This window comes from Coptis chinensis, chromosome 7, assembly GCF_015680905.1.
Source record: "Coptis chinensis isolate HL-2020 chromosome 7, ASM1568090v1, whole genome shotgun sequence".
Taxonomy (NCBI): domain Eukaryota; kingdom Viridiplantae; phylum Streptophyta; class Magnoliopsida; order Ranunculales; family Ranunculaceae; genus Coptis; species Coptis chinensis.
The window spans coordinates 70,995,378-71,008,119 of record NC_141462.1 but is presented as its reverse complement, the minus strand read 5'-3'; the positions used below and the strand labels follow the sequence as shown (position 1 = coordinate 71,008,119).

The window sequence follows — 12,742 nt, the reverse complement described above, 5'->3', positions numbered from 1 at the left end:
CAAATTCCCAACACCATATGTATAGCTTCCTTGTGTGATATATATAAAGGTTGTTGTGTCGATTAGGAGATGGAGAACATGATATTCTTCTTGGCGAGAGCTGGCCTTGACGCAAATCGTTGATCTGATCTTGTTCATCACCGGTAGATGCTTCGCAGTCTATGTTGCCGCGTTGTACCTTAAACAAAACCCCTTTTGAATTGGGATGAAACTCTTAAGCATCACACTAGTTTCTCTTAATCACGGCTTCCGGATCATTGCCAGATGTTGGCTCACTTCCACTAGGTGACCAGCGAGGACAGGCTCCAAGCCATTCGCAAGAAGTATACACATCCTCTTCGGAGCGCAGTTGCTCTATTGCCACCAGCTAAATACCTTTTAAATTGATCCAATTTACCAATAAATGGCGTTTGTAGTCGGTGACTTCTGTAATGACCAGAGTTAAGCTTGTGTCCTTGTGCAATTAGTAACACTTTCTTTTTAGTATGATAGGCGTGCACAACACCAACGCTCTAGATAACTATAAGGAAGTAGTAGGTATTGAAGTGGATCATGGGTATTGTAATGGCCAGAGTTTTCTTTCCTAGTGTGTGTGTCCTTTTGTGTAAACACTTCTTTGTGTATGTTTGATATCCAACTTCAAGATATAAAGGAAGTAGTTATTTGTTGGTTGTTCAAAAAAAAAACTTTGTGGGTGTTTCTTTACTTCATACCAGTTAATGGGTATGTTTTGGTTTTAGTTTCAGAGTGCATTACAGTTAACGCATTGTACTCTGTGTGCCAAGTACAATGGATTTCCCCTTCAGTTTTGCTTATTTGTCTAACCTTAGTAATAAACTTTTCCAAGGTAAAGACAGTCGTCACATAAGCTTCCATAAGATTTTTTTTTCACCACGGTATCAGAGCATTTGGTTAGCTTAGACTTAGGAGAGTCTAAGTGATCCTCAGATCGTGGTTTATGGGTAGTGTTTCGGAAGTATTATTTTCAAGACTATTTCCGCTAGTCGTTTTATTTTTACAAAGAAAAAAAGATACATAAATAAAATGAGTCAATATTTTTCTTGATTTGTCTGTATGTGTAATGTGTAATGTGTATATGTATATTAGTTACTCATGTGGAGTGCATATGAAATGTTTTTTTTTTTTACTTTCCTTATCATACGAGGAGTAGTTACATTTATTATATGTTAATTATTAATGGATTTGATCAAAATGATATGTGCTACTATAATGTTGTTTTATTGTTGGTGTTCATTTTCACATGGATTATAGATTAAGTGCGATAACATGTCTGTGAACTTTGTATTTGAGTATTATGTTATTATTCAATAAACAAGGAGATATTTTCATCTATATTGAATGTGCTGCATTAACTGATGACTTTGTGACGTACTAAGTAAGGAATTAATTGCCTCTGTGTTGGAGGAACTATCTCGCCTCACTTGTATACTTTAATGGATGAATAATGTTTTAAAGTATAAGAGATTAATTTGTAGATGTGATTAGTTAGAAATAAAAAGAATAAATAAATAAATAAAATATACGTGTATTCCTTTTGAGATGTGTATACTTGCGTATACACGCTTTCTTATACTATTGTATATAGATGAACTATTACTGTGTGTATATGATGATCATATTGGTTCACCAATAAGACATGCATGTGTAGGTTGTTTTTTTAATGTCACGTTATTAATGATTAATTAAAATAATTATAATAATTGTTAGTCTTAAACTATATTGGGATTTCTGTAGATGATGCCTTAATAAAATGATGATCTTATTTCAACAACAAACGGATTTTTATTTTTGTTTTATAAATGTGTTTCGTACCTATAAATTATGACATGATTAATTAATATTGTTACATTAGTTTCACATTGATTTTTGCATATTCAAGTATTCTTAAACATATACCTTGGTTTATTGTTCATAAATATTATATTGAGAATATAACTTGTTGTGGGTGATATATTAAAAGTGGGTTTATATTATCCAATTTTTAAATTCGTGTTATACGGTAGCTAGCAAGACTTATTTTAATTGTTATTGTATATGGAGATTAATTTTTGAACCTATTCATTGTTTAAAATAATAAAATAAAAGGATTTCTGAGAGCATGGCTAAAGTAAATATAAAGTTTTATTGTTTGAGGTTGTTACTATCCTATGACATTTCAATAGATTTCAAATGCATAATAATTAGTGTAATTCATCCGTTCTCTATAACTTTTGCCGACTAATTAATTTTATTTTGGTGTGATTAAAATATGTTAGTGTGTTGAAATTTTCTTACACTTTTAGATCCATGGTTCATCATAGTGAGAAATCATGAAATAAACTACAAATTATAGGCATTTTGTCGTTTCAATTTTTCTTATGAAATACGTAGTATGTCCGTTGCTTAAATTGTCATCCATGATAATAAGAGAAACTTGATTTGTTTGTTTAGCAAGAAAAAAATATATAATTTACTAGTAAAAGAAAATAAATTTTGATATATGCATGAGAAGAAATTGATGTAAAATTGGATAAGAGTGTTTTAATGTGTTATTGATGACGATACATTGGTGTTTAGAGTAGTGAACGTTATTGCTTCATATTATTGTTTGTATTTTTAATTAGATGTTTCCCTTTCGAATTGACTCATATTATACGGAAGTACGCTTAATTAAAATGTTTGAGATTTTTATTGTAGTTTTAATGACATGAGTGATTTTTTTTAAGTGTGTTAGGACACTAATTTTCTTTTCTGCTTGATAATGAAAAACTCCATAATATTTTATGCAGGGATGAACTTACCTCACATTATTGATTTATTTAAGTATAATATTATTTTTTCGTAGAGGTTGCTACGTGTCAAGAAACTACATGCTAATGAGAAGCGATATATTTGTCTTGTGTTTAAGTGACAGTAATAATTTGTTTTAATATAGGTAGTTAAACTATAATAGATTTTGTAGTGGCATGAGGACATATATTCTGAAATTATTTAAAAATAATTCATATCAAAGTTATATTGCTTAAGTTTAACCTTTGTAAATCCTTGGGTAGTTCTAAGTTAATAACCAATGTTATTTGTTCGTATAGCTTATCTTACTTCCGAAACTCGGGACGAGATTATTTTGAGATGTGTATAACTGTAACGCCCGTATTTATAATATGTATTTATTAATTAATTAATTTATTTATTTATTTATTTAAAATTTGTTGGATTGGATTTGGGATATGTGGGCCTGATTTCTGGGCCCGAGTCTGTGTTGGGCTTAGGTTTCAAACCCAGGTATATATACATATTTTTCCAGAGAATAGGATTTTTGGATTAAAATAAAATAAAATGGAGGCGGAGATAAGATAGTTCGCTTACTAGAGAGTTGGAGCGCAACGATTTGGACTATGAGGGATTTGTGGAGCTTTTAATTAAGGTGAGTAGTTTAGTTTTCATGTCACGCCTATATACAGAGATAACTTTCCTGTAGTAAAATGTTTCGTTCACTTTCTGTTCATTATCTTAAGTTATTATTCTTCTCGTTAGTGTTTAAAACTGGTTAGATTGTAAGACTATCGAAACTCTTTAGTGGTTGTTTATGGAGGCGCGAGCCCCAAACACTACCCCCTCTTTTATACTTTTGAACTGTGATACTGTGGTGGTGTGGATTTTTCTTTTGAACTGTTATTTTTGTATTATGTGTTGGTTGTTGGTTGATTTATGTTTGGTGGTCGTGGGGTGATGGAGTGTTGGAGAGTGGGGCGGTGAAGCTTTGAAGGAGGCGTTAATGGCGTCGCCTGTCCTAATGTTGTTTGAACTCTTGTCGTTTTGATTTTTGGAGTTTGTCGGTTTGATGGGTTGTTGGTTGATGTCGGAGGAGTTAGGGATGGATGCTGTTTGGAGAGTGGGGGCTGTTGGGAGCTTTGAACAGGCATCAATGGTGGTCGGGGTTGAGTTTTCGAAGTGTGAGGGAATCGAGTTTTTATTGTATAGAAATATGGGGTTTTTGTAGAGGGTGATAGGGGTGATAATTTGGCCCTCCGACCCTCAACCCAGCCTGACCCGGCCCTCAAAAATGCGCATCAAAACCCTCAAAAGTTGGCCCTCACAGCCGGCCCTCATGCTTGTTAGGGGCGGGCTAGGGTCTAGGTTCTGGAGCATAGGCCCGGCCCGCATTTGGCCCTTCCAGGCCCTCACTTGGCCCTCAGTTTTTTTTTCCGATAAGATATATTTTATTTTTTTACATTATATATGTAGGGTACCACAATTATCTCTATTTGAACTAAATATTTTCACTACAAATGATGTTTAATAATAGTAGTTTACCACATATCATATGGGGTATTTTGTAATTTGAGTAAAAGAGGTCAAATATAAAAAGAAAAGTGAACTATGATTATTTTGTGTAAACCCAAAATAGGAGTGATAATTTATGTATTATAATATATATTTATGTATTATACTATAATTATCTAAATTGTATAAAAAAAATCATTAAATTTGTTTTCAATAGGGAATAAATTATAACATAATATAATATATGCAGTTTTGTAATTGATTTAATGATATGTATATAAGTCATACATAAAGCAAATCCAACCTAACAACATAGTTAAGTATGAAAAATGTAGATGTTTTAAGAATATCATCTCTTCCACCATCTCTATCTATTTTTTTCTAAAGATATAATAATTAGTTTTGTATACTTATATACATATCATTAAATCAATTTAAAAAAAAATCACAAAAAAAATAGTAAACTAGTGAAGTATAATTAGACCGGGCCCGACCCGGCCCTCATTTGGCCCTAAAAAATGAGGGTCGAGGGGCGGGTTAAGGGCTTGAGTTTTCATGCTTGACCCTACTCGACCCGGCCCTCAATATCAAATAGGGGCGGGCTGACCCGGCCCTCAATCATGAGGGCTTTTATGGTTTGAGGGGCGGGCTAGCCCGCCCTGCCTTTTATCACCCCTAGAGGGTGAAAACCGAACGGTTTGTTAGTGGTGGCAAAGCCGGTGGTGGGATGCGCTGGTGAGGAAGGGGATGCACTGGTGAGGAAGAAGAAGAACAAGCGATTCTGTTCTTTTGGTTGGGCTTGGGCTTTGGGCCAAAGTCTTTAGTTTTGAGTTGGGCCGGTTCTATTTTTTGTTGGGGCCAGTTCTAATTTTGTTTACATGGGCCGGTTTTCTTTTATTTTTGTGAGCTGGGCCATTATTGTTTTAAGTGGATCTGTTTCTTTTAGATATTTCTAGTTGGGCTAAATCTATTGTTGGGCCAGTTTCTGGTTTGGATTTTATGTTGGATCCGGCTAACATTATTTGAATCTTTGGTTGAGTCATAAGCTTGGCTAGTTGGGTCCAAACCATGACCTTAGCCATGAGCCCATGAGCCATGCACCTTTACCTTAGCCATGACATGAACTATGACCTTAGCCATGAACCTGTTGAACATGGAAATGACGTGTTGACTTTGACTTTGACCGTTGACCGTTGACCATTGACCATTGACGGTGGAATATTAACTTTTTCCAGATTTTCACATATTTAATTTTATGGACAAATGTAATAATAAAATGTTGTCGAAAATTGTATAACCTTATTTGTCATTTTCTAATTAAAATTTGACGTGAGTAGTGTGTAAAGCATATAAAGATTGGCACGTAACAAGAGAGAAAATTCTTATAAGACTTAGATATATACGTTTTTATGAGAATTAAACTATATACATACTTAGATTCATGGACTTTAGTTTTGGGCTTTTGACGGTTGATCAGTTTGATTTGACTTGTGATTTGGACTCGAATAATTATGCGTGATATTTGGACTTGAATTGTTCTTTCTTTTTAAAGTCGTTTCATTTTGACATTGGTAGAATTGACATATATTTTGATTATTTATTTAATATTTATATTGTGCACAAACGGAAATAATGCATGCCTTTAATGGTGAATTGAGTTCATATAAATATATTGAACAAATACATTACATGATTGATTACTATTATGAGTTGCTACTTAAATAAATTGTAGTATTTATGAAGGCTTGAAATATTCCATATGGTGTAGTGCAATATATGATTAGCACGTGAAATAATAAGTTTTGAGATTTGATATAGAGATGCTTGGATATCGTGTAATAAATAGTAATGGCACGTGATAATGTGGATTGTATTATAACGGGAAACGTTGAGCTTCAATATAATTAAGTATACTGGCATGAGATAGAACAAGAATTATTATGAGATATAAATGTATGACACTGGAATAAATTACGTAACGAAAATCCTATAATCTAGCTATCACAACTCATGTGATTCACTACACCAAAACAGCTTTTTTGTGACGCCAAAATGGCGTCACAAATAATTTTAGTGACACCATTTTGGCGTCACAAATATGGTGTCACAATTTAGCGTCAATTATTTTTGTGACGCCATTTTGACGTCACAAATATGGTGTCACAATTTGGCGTCAATTATTTTTGTGACGCCATTTTGACGTCACAAATATTTGTGACGCCATTTTGGTGTCACTATTAGTGACGTCAAAATGGCGCCACAAAATATAGTGACGCCAAAATGACGTCACAAATTAGTGACGCCAACATAGCGTCACAAATATTTGTGACGTCAAAATGGTGTCACAAAATGTTAGGCGTCACAAATTTTGTGACATCGTTTTGGCGTCACAAAATATATTTTAAGAAAAAAAAAATTATTGGTTGCTATACATCCACTTTACAGTCTTGCACCCTATAAAAGAACTCATTTAAAACACCATCCACTCTATAGAATACAAAATTACACCATCAATCCCATTCAAGAATATATAGTATTCATTCCATCCCTTTCAAAATTATGAAGTCACTTGTAGAATAAATACTTATAATTTCCAAGCGAAAGTACTATGCTACATTACATTGTGTTTACAACTAGCTACATAAAAAGAAAGTCTTATTAGAAAGTGTCCAAGTTGTTGCAATATAGACCACCTCCATTCTTCAAGGCGAGACAAACCAATGCCACATGTTTTGCCTGTTTCATTTAACAGAGTTTAGATAGACTGATCTATTTAAATTATAACAAGAGATATTTTAGTTCCAACATATTTTTACACTAAAGATAGTCAAAACATACTAAACATAAAACTTCTAGGTTTGAAAACGCAACAAAAACCGGTGTCGAAGGCAATGTCATAACGTTTCACAATTTATTTACACTGGTGAATGCATTGAAGTATTGGTAAGCACAATAAACCACAAGTTACACGAGAAAAAGAAACAAAGATTTTTCAAACCTGAACTTAAAATATATGAAAATAGTCCACCTGTTATCTCTACATCTTCATGGCCTTGCACATTAAATATGTAGTTCCCCATCCTTAGAGTCTCAATTATCACCTATGAAGTAAACATACATTTAAGGTGCCGAGAAGTGATAATGAACTAGGATATATAACATTAGTAGGACAAAAACTTATCGACTTTAAGAAACCCATATTATGAGAATTTGTACACATGCGCACCATCTAGACATTAACATAGATGTTGCGTATAATTAGCCAAGATACTTTGCTTTTAATATGGGTATGAGGCATAAATTTTCAGGTTTAATCATAATAACACACAAGCAACTGTGTTTTTAGTGAAATAACACGAGCTCGACTATGTTTTAGTGAAGTAAGAGTTCATCTAATCTTATATCTTGTGCAAATGGCAAAGACACATAAGTAGTTAGTCGAGCGCAAAGGTTCTCCCTATTCGATCTTAACACTTTTTAAGTTCATATATAACAAACTATAAATACCATTCAATTGACTATAAATAACATAAGTAGTCAGTCCAGCGCAACTGTGTTTTTACAATTGACAATCAATTGTAATGACTATAAATACCATTCAAAGCTATAAGCATTACTAAAAGAAAATCATAAGATAATGAGTAAAATAAACTCACCTTCATCTCAAGGTCCTTCAATGCTAATGCATATAGCTTGAGTGAAAGGAATATAAACCAAACTGCTCATTAGCATCAGTTTCCAAATTCAAACCTTCATTTTCACAACAAATTGTTACTATTAAACCGTAATTTAAGTTAATAGTACTGATTGTTTCAAAGAATTATCAATTGAACGAAAAAGTTTCTTATTCAGATGTCAAGTAATTCAACATGCTCAAAAAATAACTCAATGATCAGATGGCAATATATTCAAATGTGCAACATATCATATATCAGACGTCAGGCTCGAGTCCCATTTGCCTAACAAAAAGAGTAATGACTAAAAAAGACGACAATAAAAGTTTTTTTTAACCATTACCACAAAGGAACAATGAGATACTTTTTGGGATGTCTGGAAGCACCTTTGTGAATTACACTTACAAGAAGTTATGCTCGCTCGGGCTTTTGCCTGTCTTTCCTTTCGCTTTGGACGAGGATTCTTTCCATCCAGCCACCTAGGCGAGGAAGCCTATCCATCCTCAGATTCGTCTCATGAGTCTAAGACTATAGAACTTACTTGATACCTAGATATCTAGCTACTAGGAACAACCTAGCTAGTCAGATTCAAAGGAAAGAGCAGATAAAACAACGGATAAGTAGAAGCGGAAACCTATTATACTAGATATGCATTGCTGCTCTTGGAGTCTAAGACTTCTAACTATTTAGCCTCATAGGACATATCAAATATTAACTCAATGATCGGGGCCACATAGTGTGAAACACACTTTGGTGAACCTTGCGCCTTCCCTTCCGTTCGTCATCTGACTTAGAAAGAATCCCCTCCTAGGATTCAAAGAAAACCAGAGCAACGATTTTAACTCGACAAAGAAAAAGGTTTTTGTTCATTCCAGGCACAAGAACTGGACTCAATTCGAGTTTAGCTACAATGCATACTAGCTAAGCTAACTAAAAGAGTAGTTACCGAATGCTAGAATAATAACATTTGTATGCAAAGTGGGTAAATTCCATTATCGAGAGCATTAAAAAGAGGGAAAGACAAGCCCAAACTTTAGTGTGTGTGTGTGTTTAACAGTTTGCAGCATAAACTGTATTTAATAAAAAACAACATATGAAAATAAGTAAATAACATCATATGAATGTTCCTCGTACCTTGTCGTACACTGCCCAGTTTATCTCATATGAGAACATCTCCTTCTTTGTCTTAGGAATCATATCAATCAACTGCTTTGCATCCAAAAGTTTTTTGTTATCTTGTGTCTTAACACATTCACTCTCCCCTCGCCCGCGATCGGTTATCTTCTCCTTGTAGTCATCCCTCGGATGATGTCTGGCCTCATCATTGTGATCCCACTCACGCTGGCTCGACCTGTCACTAGCTCGTCTACTTCCGTCCCTTTCAGCTTCATTTCGTTCTTTTGGGTTAACATTTGAAATGCGCTTGGCAAACTCTACTGCCGCAGCCAAATTAGGTGGTGGTGTCCTGGAACTGGGAGTTTGGACATCTTGCGGTTCCTCCGTTGAGTAATCAATAGGAACCAAGGGCCTCATTTTCTTGTCTTTATCCCCATCATCTTCATCTTCTTCATGGAATATTATATAAGGTACAGCCGTTCGTTTACCTGAACCCACCAGACCGAATCCCAATTTCTTAGTAGGAGGCTAGGAGCATTACTACTCTGCCTGGTATATGGTGAAGGAACTGGCAAGACAGTTGAATCATCCCCAACGCTGTTTTTCATTATCACATCATCTGTGAAAAGTAAAGTTGAGATTATAAAACAGATAAGAAAAACAAAAGAGTAAGGAACGTAGAGCAAATAAAATAATTAAGGTACAGTAGCTAACCTGAATGATTCGTAACTCGAAAGACGCTCTCATAAGACTGTTCAACAACAACACTGGATCTAAAATCAGTAGTAGCTTCTTCTAGCAATGCTGATTTTTCATTTCCGTTACACTGTTCTACGCACATTTACTACAACATACTATACATATTCCACTCCCTTCTCAAACTTTGACAGGTTATCAATTGGAACTCATGCATCACATAACAAAGAAAAATCAGAACAAAACTATGAAAGACTAACAATACAATTGAAATAAAAGTCTCCCTACTTATTCAAATAAATGAGTCAAGCCAAACTACGATTCTTGGAGACTGAATGAGAAAAGTTCTAACCTTAGAAGTCTTCAGCCTTCCAAAATTAGTTTCAATTCTTAAACCAGAAGTCTTATTAGAGCTACAACTAGGCGCCTGATTGTCAGTTGGAAATGCAGCCCCATCATGAGCATTGAGAATTACACAATAGCATTGATCTGTTTATGTCATGACCTGCAACAAGATAGTGATTTTATTCATGCACATTCAATACCTTGGTGGTAGAGCTGCCTCCAACAGATCTTTAGCAACCTATGAACAATGACACTGATTAAAACCAATTTCAGGGTCAAGAAAATATTTGAAGCCTCTAAGAACCCAACAAAACTTCATCCATTAAACAAGTACTCCTCTTCAATTACCAAAGGAGTCAGACATTCCTAAAGGAACTGCTCCATTTTTTCAGAACCACCCAATTCCCTCTCTACCTTACCCAATAAAAATTTAACCAATCTCAACTCCAACTCATTAATCAATATTTAGCAATCAAAGTCACATACCCTACAATATTCACATATAACGCAGTACAGTTGATAGAAATAATCACTATGTAAAACTATCATCACCCAATTTGTGTAAAAAACAAAATAAAATTTTGATCAAGTAATAGAAAAAAGCAAATTAAGGCTAGAAAACACACCAAAGGATCGAGCCGATTGTAACGGATATGGCAACACCCCACCAGATATAGTTTTCCTGCCAAATAAAAATGAATAAGATAGCAGTAAGGTTACACATCAAATGATTATGCCTATTTAATAAAAGTAATGTCTTTCTTTTGGAAGCATGTGCAGACATCAATAACAATTAACAACAGAATAGAGATGCACTTTAACAAATGCGCCAGAAAAGCTTCTCGCAGAGTTTAGAAAGATGTTAAAGTCTACGATAAAATGAATAGGTTCAGATCTTTAATAGAGACAGAAAGATCGAGGTAACTTGTATTAGTTGCATAAACTTATTGACAATGTGATCTTTGGTTTGTAAAAGCATTTATGTAGTCTGTCTACCTAAACCTTGCCTTATTTACCAATAACTAAATAAAATTAAAAGAATGCATGCTCGATTTGGACACTCAACAGCTTGACTCGCTTCAAGCCATTTGATTAAAGTCATAGTATTAGTAACTGTTAAAAGAGATACACCCTACAAATTGCAATAGACCAATAAAACCCTGAGATAGAATTGTGGAACCCAACCATATCATATATACTTCAGATCAAAAGAAATTGTTATATCTAGTTATCACCCATACAATTTTGGCATTTGCATATGCTTTTGGAGTAATATATAATACATATAGAAAGACTGAACTATAGACTCACCATTAACGGTAACGCTTATCTATATCAGTTGCACCATGATATTTCTCTGGTAATGGTAGCAAAGATTTTGTGAGATTGCAAATGACCTTACACAAACGAAAGCACCCGAAAAAGAATAACAAAAGTAATTTCAATCCAAAGATTGTGCAACGAAAGATCAACACGTGTAATCGACATGGTCATTCGTAATACAAATCTATAAGAAACACTTCATGAAATTCATACTCAAAACCAAACAAGAATATGTATAGTGGTTGCTTCTAAAAAAGCTACCAGAAACCACCAATAACTACAAAATAACACGCATTACTAATTAGCACACATTTATAACTACTTTGAAATATACTCCAATTAGCATAAGCTAAAACTCTAAAACAATGATGTTTCATATGGAAATACCTCATGCTACAACATCTTCTCTCCGGTTTAGTTCCTGAATGCCATTTAAAAAATGCAACCAACAGATTAATTTTTAACTAAAGACAAAGACAATCACAAAAAATGAAAAGTTAATACTCTTCTATGTATGGCATCAACTGCCTAGTCTAATGTAGCACACAGATATCCAATGTCGACATGCACACGCTTATACACATCTAAGGCAAAAGCAGAAGATACCTACTCCCTTTTCTTCAATTCAGCCTCCTTGAATTGGAGTTCCTTCCCCTTCTTTTTGATATCCTAATTCAAAACAAAGTATCGTATGATGAGTTCAGGTTAAAGCTTAAATAGGGCATCCTAATAAGGTAATTTGCTGTCCTAAAATTTATCTCACCTTTGAAGAATCAAGAGGAATATCAACTGTTGCACCACGTTCAGGAGGGAGAGGTGAAAGCCTTGAGTTTGCGGCAGGAGTAACACTTCCGGGATTCTAACAATCAAACCAAAATGTAAGCTTGATACAAAGATAATACATCAAATGAATCTCGAAAAACAAAAGGATAAAACCCAAAAAACTCCAAGTCATAGTAACATATATAACTAACAATTTCAAAAATTAGACATTACTTTCAAACAAAGCAAAACCCCATGGCACCATCTACTCGAATTGGATCAAAACAAACAGATCTAAAATTCCGGTGAACTAGATACCTAGTCAGCAAAACCCCGCGGAGATCAGATGCTCGATCTAGTGGAGAAGAGAAGCTCGAGAACACCTAGGTTGATCTAATTAAGACAACCATCGCGGATGAGTTTCCCAAACCCTAGAATTGGTTTGTGCCTACCGAAAAGTTTCTTTTCTTTCTTTTCCGGTAAGGCAATGAAATAACACACGAATTCTTATATCTAAATGGAATATTCTTATATTGCAAAAA

General features: G+C 34.3%; 2 long non-coding RNA genes across 4 annotated transcripts; both read right to left on the bottom strand.

Annotated features, from left to right (window-relative positions):
- Nucleotides 1–6,803: 6,803 nt before the first annotated feature.
- LOC147488671 (uncharacterized) lies at nt 6,804–9,220 on the bottom strand. 2 transcript variants are annotated; one of them, XR_015201875.1, is made up of 3 exons: nt 9,093–9,220; nt 7,941–8,034; nt 6,804–7,385 (listed from the first exon to the last, which is right to left on the bottom strand). It is a non-coding gene; the product is annotated as an uncharacterized LOC147488671 (long non-coding RNA). The 2 variants fall into 2 exon arrangements; XR_015201874.1 differs by lacking the exon at nt 9,093–9,220 and having other exon boundaries at nt 7,941–8,627.
- Nucleotides 9,221–9,234: 14 nt separating this feature from the next.
- On the bottom strand, nt 9,235–12,318 carry LOC147488670 (uncharacterized). Of its 2 annotated transcripts, none has more exons than XR_015201872.1 (5): nt 12,202–12,318; nt 12,045–12,107; nt 11,826–11,859; nt 9,789–10,275; nt 9,235–9,693 (listed from the first exon to the last, which is right to left on the bottom strand). It is a non-coding gene; the product is annotated as an uncharacterized LOC147488670 (long non-coding RNA). The 2 variants fall into 2 exon arrangements; XR_015201873.1 differs by having other exon boundaries at nt 12,049–12,107.
- Nucleotides 12,319–12,742: the final 424 nt, after the last annotated feature.